Source organism: Piliocolobus tephrosceles, chromosome 1 (genome assembly GCF_002776525.5).
Source record: "Piliocolobus tephrosceles isolate RC106 chromosome 1, ASM277652v3, whole genome shotgun sequence".
NCBI lineage: Eukaryota > Metazoa > Chordata > Mammalia > Primates > Cercopithecidae > Piliocolobus > Piliocolobus tephrosceles.
This window is the reverse complement of record NC_045434.1, coordinates 128,867,340-128,881,295: the sequence shown is the minus strand read 5'-3', so window position 1 is coordinate 128,881,295 and position 13,956 is coordinate 128,867,340. Positions and strand designations below refer to the sequence as shown.

The 13,956-nt window shown below is 41.9% G+C and overlaps 1 protein-coding gene across 2 annotated transcripts in view; it reads right to left on the bottom strand.

Moving 5' to 3' along the window:
• EVI5 (ecotropic viral integration site 5) overlaps nt 1–13,956 on the bottom strand; it is a 281,488-nt gene that overhangs the window by 265,648 nt on the left and 1,884 nt on the right. Inside the window, exon 2 of one of the 2 annotated variants that reach the window (XM_023231039.2) lies at nt 6,928–7,037. The exons of the other annotated variant lie outside the window; for it this stretch is intronic. The gene's annotated coding sequence lies outside the window, so the exon portion shown is untranslated. The remainder of the gene's footprint in view (nt 1–6,927; nt 7,038–13,956) is intronic. 2 annotated transcript variants of the gene reach the window in all.

The following is a 13,956-nucleotide window of genomic DNA, read 5'->3' as shown; positions in this document are numbered from 1 at the left end:
TGTGAAGGCTCAAACAGAAAAAATTTGAAAATGCTATACTGCTGAGTTTGAAGATGGAGGATGCGGCCAAGGAATGCAATGCAAGGAATACAAGGAACACATCTCCAGAAGATAGAGAAGATTCTCCCCTGGAGCCTCCAGAAGAAACCAACCCTGCTACAATCTTGACTTTAACCCAGTGAAACATTTTGAACTCTGACCTTCGGAACTGTGAGAGACTAAATTTGTTTTAAGTCACTAAGTTTGTACTAATTTGTTACAGCAGCACCGGAAAGTAACAAAGTATATATACCATATTCCATAAGCTGTATAGCATTCCATCACACAAATGTACTATACTTTATTTAACCAATCCTCTATTGATGGATACTTGGGGTGCTTCCCATTTTTTACTATTATTAATATATGTTAAACACATTTTTCCACATGTGTACGTTTCTCTAGGATTTATTTCATAAAGTATAACTACTGGGACAAGTAACATGATATTATAAGTTTTAACAGATATAAAAAGAAACCTCCAAAAGTCTGGGGTTTTTTGTTTGTTTTTTGAGACACGGTTTCGATCTGTCACCCAGACTGGAATGCAATGGCCCGATCCTGGTTCACTGCAACCTCCGCCTCCCAGGTTCAAGTGATTTTCCTGCCTCAGCCTCCCAAGTAGCTGGGATTACAGGCACCTGACACCACGCCCAGCTAATGTGTATTTGTATTTTTGTAATTTGTAATTGTATTTTTAGTAGTGACAGGGTTTCACCATGTTGCCCAGGTTAGTCTTGAACTCCTGACCTCAGGTGATCCACCCGCCTCGGCCTCCCAAAGTACTGGGATTACAGGAGTGAGCCACAGCACCCGGCCAGAAGTCTGTATTTTTACTCACACTAACAACATTCCAGTCCCTCCCTCCCTCTTAAAAGTTCTATTTTTTTTAACTTCTGTTAAATCACTTTCCTTGGTTTCCTTTTATAGTGGCTACTCCTTTTGTTCTTATGCAGACTCTTCTTCAGTTCATTTCTTAAATGTTAATGGTCCCCAACATTCCAATTCCATTCTATCCTTCCTACACATACTCCCAGAGATATTTCATACTTCCTTTTACCCCCAATTACTACTTACAAACAAAATGGAATTCATTACTCCTTCCCTTTAAACCTTTTCCTCCACAGTGTTCCAACATCCAGCAACCTATCACAGATACATAGGGGTCACCTGATCCCTACCTTATCCTCACCCCATATATCAAGTCTAAGGAGTTCATGTCCTTATAGCACTAGAATCCATAAGCTTATCTACCTCCCTACCAATTCCTTGGATAAGGAATACATCAATTTTCTTTTTTCTTTTTTTTTTTTTGAGACGGAGTCTCCCTCTGTTGCCCAGGCTGGAGTGCAGTGATGCAATCTCAGCTCACCATAATCTCTGCCTCCCGGGTTCAAGCAATTCTCCTGCCTCAGTCTCCCAAGTAGCTGGGATTACAGGCGTGTGCCACCACGCCTGGCTGGAACACATCAATTTTCAAGTGTATTACTTTACTGTGTGTTTTTCCTATTCCAAGCCTTATACCCCACTGTACCAGAATATTCTTTTTTTTTTTTTTGAGACGGAGTCTCACTGTGTCGCCCAGGCTGGAGTGCAATGGTGCGATCTTGGCTCACTGCAACCTCCGCCTCCCAGGTTCAAGCGATTCTCCTGCCTCAGCCTCCTGAGTAGCTGGGATTACAGGCATGCACCACCACACCCAACTAATTTTTGTATTTTTAGTAGAAACGGGGTTTCACCATGTTGATCAGGCTGGTCTCAAACTCCTGACCTCGTGATCCACCCTCCTCCGCCTCCCAAAGTGCTGGGATTACAGGCATGATCCACTGCACCAGCCTGCCCACTGTCCCAAAATAATCCTTCTAAAACTCAATTCTGATTTGTCACTCAACTAGATGGCAGGTTGGAATGTAAAATGGTGTAATTTCTTGGGGAAAATTGTTCAGCATTGTCTTCTAAAGTTAAACATACATCTTCCCTATGACTCAGTAATTCCACCACTATTTATTTATCCAAGATTAATGAAAGTATATGTCTACAAAAAGACTCACAGTCAAAACTTCATAGCGGCCGGGTGCAGTGGCTCATGCCTGTAATCCTAGCACTTTTGGAGGGTGGGGCAGGTGGATCACCTGAGGACAGGAGGAGTTCAGGACCAGCCTGCCCAACACGGTGAAACCCTGTCTCTACTAAAAATACAAAATTAGCCGGGAGTGGTGGTGCATGCCTGTAATCCCAGCTACATGGGAGGCTGAGGCAGGAAAATCACTTGAACCTGGGAAGTGGAGGTTGTACTGAGCCGAGATAGCGCCATTGCACTCCAGCCTGGGCGACAAGAGCAAAACACCATCTTAAAAAAAAAAAAAGGGCCAGGCATGGTGGCTGACACCTATAATCCCAGCACTTTGGAAGCCCAAGGCAGGCAGATCACCTGAGGTCGGGAGTTCAAGACCAGCCTGACCAACATGGAGAAACCCCATCTCTACTAAAAATACAAAATTAGCCAGGCATGGTGGCACATGCCTGTAATCCCAGCTACTCGGGAGGCTCAGACAGGAGAATGTCTTGAAACCGGGAGGCGGAGGCTGCAGTGACCCGAGATCGCCAGATTGTGCCATTGCACTCCAGCCTGAGCAACAAGAGCAAAACTCTGTCTCCAAAAAAAAAAAACCTTCATAGCTACTTTATTCATAATAGCCAAATAGGAGATGGAGCAAATAAATTGTGTTATATTCATACAATGTATTAATATGCATGGATTAAGACAATGAATTAATATGCATGGATTAAGAAGAACTATTGATATGTGCAAGATCATTGATGAATTTCAAAAACATTTTTTTGACCAAAAGAAGCAGACACAAAAGAATACACACTGTTATTGTACTTATGTGAAGTTCAAGAACAAGAAAAACTAATCTATGGTAAAATATATCACCACTCCAGACTGGGCAACAGAGCAAGACCCCCAAAAATTAGCCAAGTGCAGTGGCACAAATCCTGTTGTCCCAACTAACTTGGAAGGCTGAGGCGTGAAGATTGCTTGAGCCCAGGAGTTCAAGGCTGCACTGAGCTATGATCACGGCACTGAACTCCAGCCTGGGAAACAGGGCGAGACCTCATCTCTAAAAACAAAACAAAACAATCACAACAATGGGGATTAAAGCAACTACAATATAAATGATTCACATAGGTGAATCAAAACTCATTAAATTGGTCAGGTGCAGTGGCTGACACCTGTAATCCCAACACATTGGGAGGCCGAGGCAGGAGGATCACTTAAGGCCAGGAATTCAAGACTAGCCCTACGCAACATAACAAGACCCCATCTCTATGAGAAAAAAAAAATGCTTTTTAGTTAGCCAGGTGTGGCGGCACAAACCTGTAGTCCCAGCTACTCAGGAGGCTGAGGTGGGAGGATTGGTTGAGCCCGGGAGGTCAAGGCGGCAGTGAGCCATGATCACGCCACTGCACTACAGTATGGGTAACAGAGCAAGACCCTGTCTCCAAAAAAACACAAAAACAAAAAACAAAAACACTTATAACTTATTTCTGGAATTTTCCATTTAATATTTTCAGACTGTAATTGACCACAGTTAAGTAAAACTGCAGATAAGAAAGAACTACTGTATTCAAAGACATTACATTATTCATGACTTATCCCCAAAATTCATTTTCAATTTACTTCAAGGTCCTTTCACCATCAAATTATGCTCAGTTTTCCAAACCATCCTGATTTCTGGTATGCCTGAAGATATTACATTTTTCTTCTACCTTTCTCATGTATTTCATTCAAATATATTACATAATTAATCATTAAAGCTACACTTTTATACAGTATCTGCTAATGCTGTTCTGATAAAGTCACTAGCATAATTTATGAGCATCCTGGATTCATTTCTGATACACAAAAGATTCAGGACAAAGACAACAGCAAATAATCATTTGAGCACCAACTCAGAGACAAAATTCCCATCCTTCCTTCTATCTCAGTGCTTATACTTTCCTATGAACAAACAAAAAAAGCATTTATCCATAATAAAGCAAGTTTTGTTCCTATCTCTCATCAAGGTCCCTTTCAAGAACAAAGGAGCTAGTAGTTACTTACGAAGAGTCCAGATAACAAACTTACAAGACACTAAATAGCAAAAACAAGGAAAATCCAGATAACAGCCAGTTTCACAAACTTTAGGGAACACTTTTCAGAGTTGGATGAGCACAAAGAACAATTAACAAGCCACTAAACCCACATTGTCTTTGGCCACTTAAAAGGATAAACTGCAAACAGTAAAAGCAGAGAAAGCTCTCTTGAAGTAAACAGCTAAAAATGCAACAAATAAACATACCAGGCTAGTAGCAATACCTAGTGAGACACAAGATGGCACTTTGCAAGCAAACTTATGGGGTCACTATCAACAGGTTCTAACAACAATTAATTAATCTACATTCTTCCAATGAGGAAGGACTATCGTAACACCATTAGAGATAGTAAAAATTCCCATGTCATCTGATTGATATCTTGAATTTTATACACAAACACAAAAGTAAAATACAGTCATGCACCACATAAGAACATTTCAGTTAATGGATACCACATATCCTGGCCCTGGCTGGGCGTAGTGGCTCATGCCTGTAATCCCAGCACTTTGGGAGGCTGAGGCGGGTGGATCATTCGCGGTCAGGAGTTCAAGACCAGCCTGGCCAATATAATGAAACTCCGTCTCTAACAAAAATGTAGCAATTAGCCAGGCGTAGTGGTGTGCGCCTGTAATCCCAGCTACTGGGAGGCTCAGGCAGGAGAATAGTTTGAAGTCAGGAGGCAGAAGTTGCAGTGAGCTGAGATAGCGCCACTGCACTCCAGCCTACGAGACACAACGAGACCCCATCTCAAAAAAAAAAAAAAAAAAAAAGAGGGTGGCCTCACGAGATTATAATAGAGTATTTTTGGTGTATCTTTGCTGTTTAGATACACAAGTACCACTGTGTTACAACTGCCTACAGTATTCCATACAATAACAAACTGTACAAGTTTGTAACCTAGGAGCAAAAGGCTATACTATATAGCCTAGGTGGGTAGTAGGCTCTACTATCTAGGTTTGTCTAAGTGTACTCCATTATGTTCATGCAGCAGTGAAATTGTCTAACAACTCATTTCTCAGAACGTGCCCCCATTGTCAAACAACACATGACTGACTGTTATTAACTTGTGGTAGAAAGAAAAGGCCAGTGGAGATTTTGTGCAGTGAGAAGCAGACTTTTGTATTTTATAAGACTTGTTAAAAATTAATTTGAGCCGGGCGCGATGGCTCAAGCCTGTAATCCCAGCACTTTGGGAGGCCGAGACGGGCGGATCACAAGGTCAGGAGATCGAGACCATCCTGGCTAACACGGTGAAACCCCGTCTCTACTAAAATACAAAAAATTAGCCGGGCGTGTTGGCGGGCGCCTGTAGTCCCAGCTACTCGGGAGGCTGAGGCAGGAGAATGGCGTGAACCCAGGAGGCGGAGCTTGCAGTGAGCTGAGATCCTGCCACTGCACTCCAGCCTGGGTGACAGAGCGAGACTCCGTCTCAAAAAAAAAAAAAAATTAATTTGAAAAGCAATATGTAGGGCTCGCAGGTTTTTATTTTTTGCCAAATATTAGAAGGAAAAATCTAACTACTATCTAGAATCACAACTTCATAAGAAAAAGGGCATTTTAATACAGAAAAAGGATGGATATAATTTAAAGGTGAATAAATTGTATAAACATTGACAACATTTCTATTTCATCATGAACTTCATGGTAAAAACTCTGACTCAAAGAGCAGCATTTGGGAAGCTACTGAGTTAGTAAGTGTTTTAAAGAAAATAAAAATATAGAATGTCAAAGAATAACAAAGCTATTAGAGATAATTAAAATAAAGACTTCAATGGGTGGTTTTATCATTCACTTCATGTTAACTAGACACTAAAATCTCCACAACCTTATTAATCTTTAATAATAGCTGATAAATTTTTCTAGTTTAGAAGCTTTTCTCAAAATAAAAAGTTCTGAGTACTACCTCTCTCCATGATTGGATTTAAGCATTACTAACTGAAATGATAAAACTATCATGACTTTTTTTTTTTTTTAAGAGATGGAGTTTCACTCACTGTCACCCAGGCTGCAGTGCAGTGGTGTGATCTCAACTCACTGCAGCCTCTGCCTCCCATGTTCAAGTGATTCTGCTGCCTCAGCCTCCCAAGTAGCTGAGACTACAGGTGCACGCCACCACACCCAGCTAATTTTTGGGGTTTTTTTGTTTTTTTATTTTTGTTTTTTTGAGATGGTGTCTCGCTCATCGCCCAGGCTGGAGTGCAGTGGCAAGATCTCGGCTCACTGCAAGCTCCACCTCCTGGGTTCATGTCATTCTCCTGCCTCAGCCTCCCAAGTAGCTGGGACTACAGGTGCCCGCCACCACACCAGGCTAATTTTTTTGTATTTTCTGTAGAGATGGGGTTTCACCATGTGTTAGCCAGGATGGTCTCAAATCTCCTGACCTCGTGATCCGCCCACCTCGGCCTCCCAAAGTACTGGGATTACAGGCGTGAGTCACCGTGCCCAGCCAATTTTTTGTATTTTTAGTAGAGATGGGGTTTCACTATGTTGGCCAGGCTGGTCTTAAACTTCTGACCTCAGATGATCCACCTGCCTCAGACTCCCAAAGTGCTGGGATTACAGGCATAAGCCACCACCACACCCGGCCCATTATGACTTTTTAATAAATTTTATTATATATTACAAATAAGCAAGATCTATTATTCACGCAACATTTAATGCACACACGGATTTTCAGATCCCTTGTAGAGATCTACAGCCCAATCCATTTCTCCAGGCACTCATCTCCTCTTACCACGAGTTTCTCACATTTTAGGCTGGACGATTCCTTTAGAGAAGGTATCCAATAGCTCGTTAAACCGGATCATCTTCAAAATCACTTCCAATCTTGAGATTGTAACATCCTGGGACGAGTACTTCTGAAAAGAATTTTGAGACTGCTAAAGATATGACAGCTTGACCAATATTTAGGTCCTCTACCTCCTGACACTCTTTTCAGACAACTGGGAAGAAATTTAAAAGGAGGAGACAACAATGGAGGACAGGTGGCAACAAGTTTCTGTATAATGGAAAGCATACAGTGGACTTCCAGGGTGAGATGGCAGATTGAACACACACACATCTAATTTTGCTTTCTCCCAAAACTTTACTGAAACAAGGATAAAGAAAGTTGTGTAATTGTTGCTTGTTCTGTTTTTAGGACACACCCCATTAGGACAGGGAGAATGAGACAATAGCAATAAAATTTTGGAAGCTCGAAAGCAGCTGGATAACTGACCTAGTCAAAGATGCCAAATTTTTTGTGTATGTGTGTGACGGTGTCTCACTCTGTCACCAGGCTGGAGTGCAGTGGCTCAATCTCAGCTCACTGCTACCTCCACCTCCTGGGTTCAAGCAATCCTCCTGCCTCAGCCTCCTGAGTAGCTGGGACTACAGGCGCCCGCCACCATGCCCAGCTAATTTGTGTATTTTTAGTAAAGACGGGGTTTCACTATGTTGGCCAAGACGGTCTCAATCTCTTGACCTCATGATCTGCCTACCTCAGTCTCCCAAAGGGCTGGGATTACAGGGATGAGCCACTGCACCCTGCCAAAGATGGTCAAATTCTAAGCCAGCAATGCTGACAACTAAGAACAAACCAGTTTATGCCACAGATTCCTCAAAAGGCTCAGGAACTGCCAGAACAAAGAGGGGAAGGGGGACTAAAAGAAAAGAGCAAGCGAATGCTGAACAGTTAGAAACCCAGATTTCCTCCAAGCTGCCCCACCCTCAATGTGGCAGGTGACAGATTTCTTTTCTCAAGAGGGTAAACCATACAAGGTGGAAGACATAGGTATCTTAACAGAGACAGGTTGTGTGAGCCCATATACTAAATGTTCTATGGCTCCTCCTTACCCAACCCTCTTTTCCTGAGTTCCCAGATACTGACACTAGATCTCAACTCTCCAAACAGAAAACTGGAAGATACTCTCTGGAAAATATGACCGGGACAAAAGGAAAGATAAATACACTGGAGATAGCCTCAAACAATCCACCCAGACCTATCATTTCAATCTTGGCCACACACTGGAATTATCTTGGCAGCTTTAAAAAATACTGGTGCTAAACTACGGAGATAGAAATCAGAATAGTAGTCACCTCTGAGCTGGGAGTGAGACAACAGAAGAAAGGGATATAAAGGAATTTTCTAGAATTTTTTGCCATGCTCTCCATCTTGTGTCAGCTACATGGTAAAAATCAAACTATACACTTAAATTCTGTGCATTTTATTGTATGTAGCCACACCTAATTTTTTTTTTTTAACTGTCGCTACCTGGGACCTATTCTCAGAAATTCTGACGTATTAGCAGCAGGGATTTTTTTTTAAAGCTCTCCATGTGATTCTAATGTGCAGCCGAAGCTGAGAATCACTGCTGTAGACTCTAGAATATAGGGTAAAACTACAAGTCCTTAAGCCCTACTTACAAGTTCAGGACTTCCCATCAGTTTTCAGTAGCCCACTCTTAATCATGAACAGACAACCAAGGATTACCAGTCTTCCAAGGAGGGCCTCTACTAATAAGACTATATCAAATAGGGAAAAAAAGTAACTTGGAGGAAACTATGCAAGGAAAAGAAGGTCTAGGTCAGGCACAGTGCCTCACGCCTGTAATCCTAGCACTTTGGGAGGCCAAGGTGGAAGGATCACCTGAGGTCAGGAGTTCAAGACCAGCCTGGCCAATATGGTGAAACTCCGTCTCTACTAAAAACACAAAAATTAGCTGGGCATGATGACAGATGCCTGTAATTCCAGCTACCTGAAAGGCTGAGACACAAGAATCGCTTGTACCCGGAAGATGGTGGCTGCAGTGAGCCGAGATCACACCACTGTACTCTAACCTGGGCGGCTGAGACTCCGTCTCAAAAAAAAAAAAAAAAAAAAAAGGAAGGTTTAAGAAAATGATTTTTAACATTCTCAGAGAGATAAGAACAGATATGGCACCCAAGAAATAAGAAGAAATAGAGAAATAAATGACTGAATAGAGGAGGCTGAACCTACCAGCATGCAAAAGGTAATACAATCAAGAAACAAGCTGAGGGAGTCTCTCTGAGCCTATTCTGGCTCAGGAGACTGCTGGATAAAGTGATATAAAAATTTTTTTTAATTTAAAAAATAAAAAGCAAGCTGATTTGGCTAACTCACAGAATCCCGGAAAGGCTCAGGATCTAGGAGCCTAGGAGTTCCCAGGTATAGGGTCAGTGGTGGAGAGGCATGGGGTTAAAGAGAAAGTAAATAGTTTAAAGTCTATGTAAGGTACAGTTGCACTCTACTCTAGGTTCCCTCCTCTGCCACCATTCCTATCTCATAAATTTATTTTCTAGAAACACTGACCTGGTGATATGGTTTGGCTTTGTGTCCCCACCCAAATCTCACCTTAAATTGTAATAATCCCCACATGTCAAGGGCAGGACCAGGTGGAGATAACTGAATCACAGGGGCAATTTCCCCCACCCTGTTATTGTGATAGTGAGTGAGTTCTCACGAGATCTGATGGTTTTACAGGGGGCTTCACCCTTTGCTGGGCATTCATTCGCTCTCCTGTTCCCCTGTGAAGAGGTGCCTTCCACCATGGTTGTCAGTTTCCTGAGGCCTCCCAGCCATATGGCACTGTGAGTCAATTACACCTCTTTTCTTTATAAATTACCCAGTCTTGGGTATTCTTCATAGCAGCATGCGAACAGACTAATACACCTGGTGAGACTCCAGACTCAAGAAAAGTAAAGTGAGGCTCAAGGCTGAAAGCCAAGGGGTTAAACAGAAGTGTGTTTCATGAAAAACAGCCCCTGCCCACAGCCCACTTCCTTTGTCCACCTCTCAGAACACTGGGAGCCAAGCATAGACCCTCTTCCCCTCCCCTAGATTTGATTCAGATACCCCTCTGCATGCTGCCAAGCCAATTTCCATCATAGTACTTCTCCTAGTGGAAGATAATGATCTTTTTTTTTAATTTCTACTATCCCCACTAGACTCCGAGCTCCTTAAGGGCAGAAGCAGCATCTTAATCAGTTTTGTATCCCCAGAGCCTAACACAATGACTATCAATATACTAAATACCATATAAATCTTTAATTGGTCCAACACACTGGCGATACCATGTTAAAAAATAACACCATGCAAAACTTAGCTGGAAATACTAGAACACAGAAGGTGTACTTTGGATTAGGTCATGAATAAAGAGTAAAGATTTAGAATTTATTGATAAAATGATGTCTCGGATTAGTTTAAAATAATCCCAGTGCCACCCCTCCCTCACCCTGCAAAAAAATCAGATGTTTTTCTACATGCAGGTCACAAATGTTTTAAAATATGTTACAATAACATCAAAACACATCAAATACCTAAGAATAAGTAACAAAAATGTGCAAGGCTTCTACACAGAAAACAGAATATTACCAAGAGAAATTCTTAAAAGACCTATATACAGAGATATACCATGTTCATAAATTGACTCTCAATATTGAAACATCAATTATCTCCAAATTTATATATATTCAACTCTAATTCCAAAATTTGTGGAAATTGACAAGCAGATTCTGAAAATTATATGAAAATGCCAAGAGCCAAGAACAGCCCAGAAAACCTTAAGGAACAAAGTTGGAGAGCTTATATTACCACATATCAAGGTTTATTATAAAGTTACATTAATACAGTGATATTAGTGCAAGGATAACAAATACACAAATAAAACAGAACAAAGTATCCAGAAACAGACCCACACTAATTTCATAAATTAGCTGACCATACTGTTATCTGATTTATGAAAAAAAGTGCCACACAGTGGAGAGGACAAGGATGGTATTTGCAATAAATGGTGCTGGAGCAAACAGACGTCCATACAGTAAAAAGTGAAGGAAAAAAAAAAAGTAAATCTTTTTCAGTATCTTAATCAGTTTTGTATCCTCCAAAAAAAGTAAAAAAAATTTTTTTTTTTTTTTTTTGAGATGGAGTCTCACTCTGTAACCCTGGCTAGAGTGCAATGGCACGATCTCAGCTCACTGCAACCTCAGCCTCCTGGGTTCAAGCGATTCTCCTGCATCAGCCTCCTGAGTAGCTGGGATTACAGGCGTATGCCACCACGCCCAGCTAATTTTTTGTATGTTTAGTAGAGACAGGGTTTCACCACGTTGGCTAGGCTGGTCTCAAACTCCTGACCTCGTGATCTGCCCACCTCGGCCTCCCAAAGTGCTGGGATTACAGGCATGAGCCACCATGCCCGACCTAAAAAAGTGAATCTTGACCCCTGCGATTCATCAAGAATTTACCATAAATTATACACCTTAAATGCAAAAAGTAGGGGATGGGTACAGTGGCTCATACCTGTAATCCCAGCACTTTGGGAGGCCAAAGAGGGCAGATTGCTTGAGCCCAAGAGTTTGATACCAGCCTGGGTAATATGTTGAAACCCTGTCTCTACAAAACATACAAAAATTAGCTAGGTGTGGTGGCATATGCCTGTAGTCGTAGTCACAGCTACTCAGGAGGCTGAGGTGGGAGGATTGCTTGAGCACAGGAGGTAGAGGTTGCAGTGTGCTAAGATTGCACCACTGCACTTCAGACCCTATCTGAAAAAATATATATTTTTTTTTCGCAAAAAGTAAAATAAAATTGTTATTAAGGCAACACAAAAAAATATGTTCATATTTTCAGGTTAGGCACTGATTTCTTAAACAGGACACAAAAAGCAGTAACCATAAAGGACAAGATTGATAAAGTATACTTTATTAAAATTAAGAATCTCAGGCTGGGCACAGTGGCTCATGCCTGTAACCCCAACACTTTAGGAGGCCGAGGCAGGTTTGGTGTATGACTTGAGCTCAGGAGTTCGAGAACAGCCTATGCAACATGGCAAAACCCCATTTCCACTAAAAATACAAAAATTAGCTGGGCATGGTGGTGCTCACCTGTAGTTCCAGCCTAAAAAAAAAAATTAGGCAGGAGGATTACCTGAGCCTTGGGAGATCAAGATTGCAGTAAGCCATGATCATGCCGCTGTACTCAAACCTGGGCAACAGAGTGAGATCCTGTCTCCAAAAAAAAAAAGGCCAGGCACAGTGGCTCACACCTGTAATCCCAGCACTTTGGGAGTCCGAGGCGGACGGATCATGAGGTCAAGAGTTCAAGACCATCCTGGCCAACATGGTGAAACCCTGTCTCTACTAAAAATACAAAAATTAGCGAGGCATGGTGGTACACACCTATAGTCCCAGCTACTCAGGAAGCTGAGGCAGGAGAATTGCTTGAACCCAAGAGGCAGAGGTTGCAGTGAGCCAAGATTGCGCCACTGCACTATAGCCCAGCAACAGAGTGAGACTCCATCTTACAAAACACACACACACACACACACACACACACACACACACACACAAATTAAGAATCTCCAGGCATAGGCCGGGCGCAATGGCTCACGCCTGTAATCCCAGCACTTTGGGAGGCCAAGGTGGGCAGATCACGAGGTCAGGAGATCGAAACCATCCTGGGTAACACAGTGAAACCCTGTCTCTACTGAAAATACAAAAAAAAAAAAAAAAAAATTAGCCGGGTGTGGTGGTGAGATTCTATAGTTCCAGCTACTCAGGAGACCGAGGCAGGAGAATGGCATGAACCTGGAAGGCGAGGCTTGCAGTGAGCTGAGATCGCGCCACTGCACTCCAGCCTGGGCGACAGGGCAAGACTCCATCTCAAAAAAAAAAAAAAAAAATCTCCAGGCATGAAAAAAACACCATTAAAAGACTGACAAGGCAAAATACAGACAGAAAAAATAAAAATGCAATACATATATATCCTAGAAAGGACTCATATCCAGAATAAAGTATTACAAATCAAAGAAAAATAAGCATATCAATGAAAACTGGGCAAAAAGACTTAACAGGCACTTCACAAGAGGAAATATAAATGGTCAACAAAAGATACTCAACCTCAGTACCAGGAAAATGCAAAATGAAACCACACTGATATATTACCGTACCTCTACTAGACTAGCCAAAAAACATTTCAACTGACAAGCACCAGCAAGGATGTGGGGTAACCAGAACATTCCCTGCTAATTGGTACGACGACTTTGGGAAAATGTTCAACAATATCTAATACTAAAGTTTTATCATGCACATACCTCTAAAATCAACAATGCCACTCCTATGTACATACTCCAATCTAGTAATGTTCTATTTCTTGATCTTTGGTGGTTCACTTAGTAAAAATTCATTACCCACAATGTTTTTTGTTTTTGTTTTTTTTTGAAAGACGGTCTCACTCTGCTGTTCAGCCTGGAGTGCAGCGGCATGATCAAGGCTCACTGCAACCTCGACCTCCCTCGCTCTGGTGATTCTCCCACCTCAGCTTCCTGGGTAGCTCGGACTACCAGCACACACAACCACACACAGCTAATTTTTGTATTTTTAGTAGAAATAGGGTTTTGCCATATTGCCCAGGCTGGTCTCGAACTCCTGGGCTCAAGTGATCCACCTGCCTCTGCTTCCCAAAATGCTAGGATCACATGTGTGAGCCACCGCACCTGGACCACTTGCACATTTAGAATTGTGAACTTTTTCTCTATACTTCAGTAACTTAGTTCTAAGATTTGACACAAAGTTCTCAGAAATCTTAAAGTTACCATTTTAGAATAGAAAAAAAGAGCTTCTGGGCCGCACCAGAAGTGCTCACGCCTGTAATCTCAGCACTTTGGGAGGCTGAGGCGGGAGGATCATTTGAGGTCAGGGGTTTGAGACCAGCCTGACTAACACGGTGAAACCCCGTCTCTACCAAAAATACAAAAAAAAAAAAAAAAAAAAAAAAAAAAA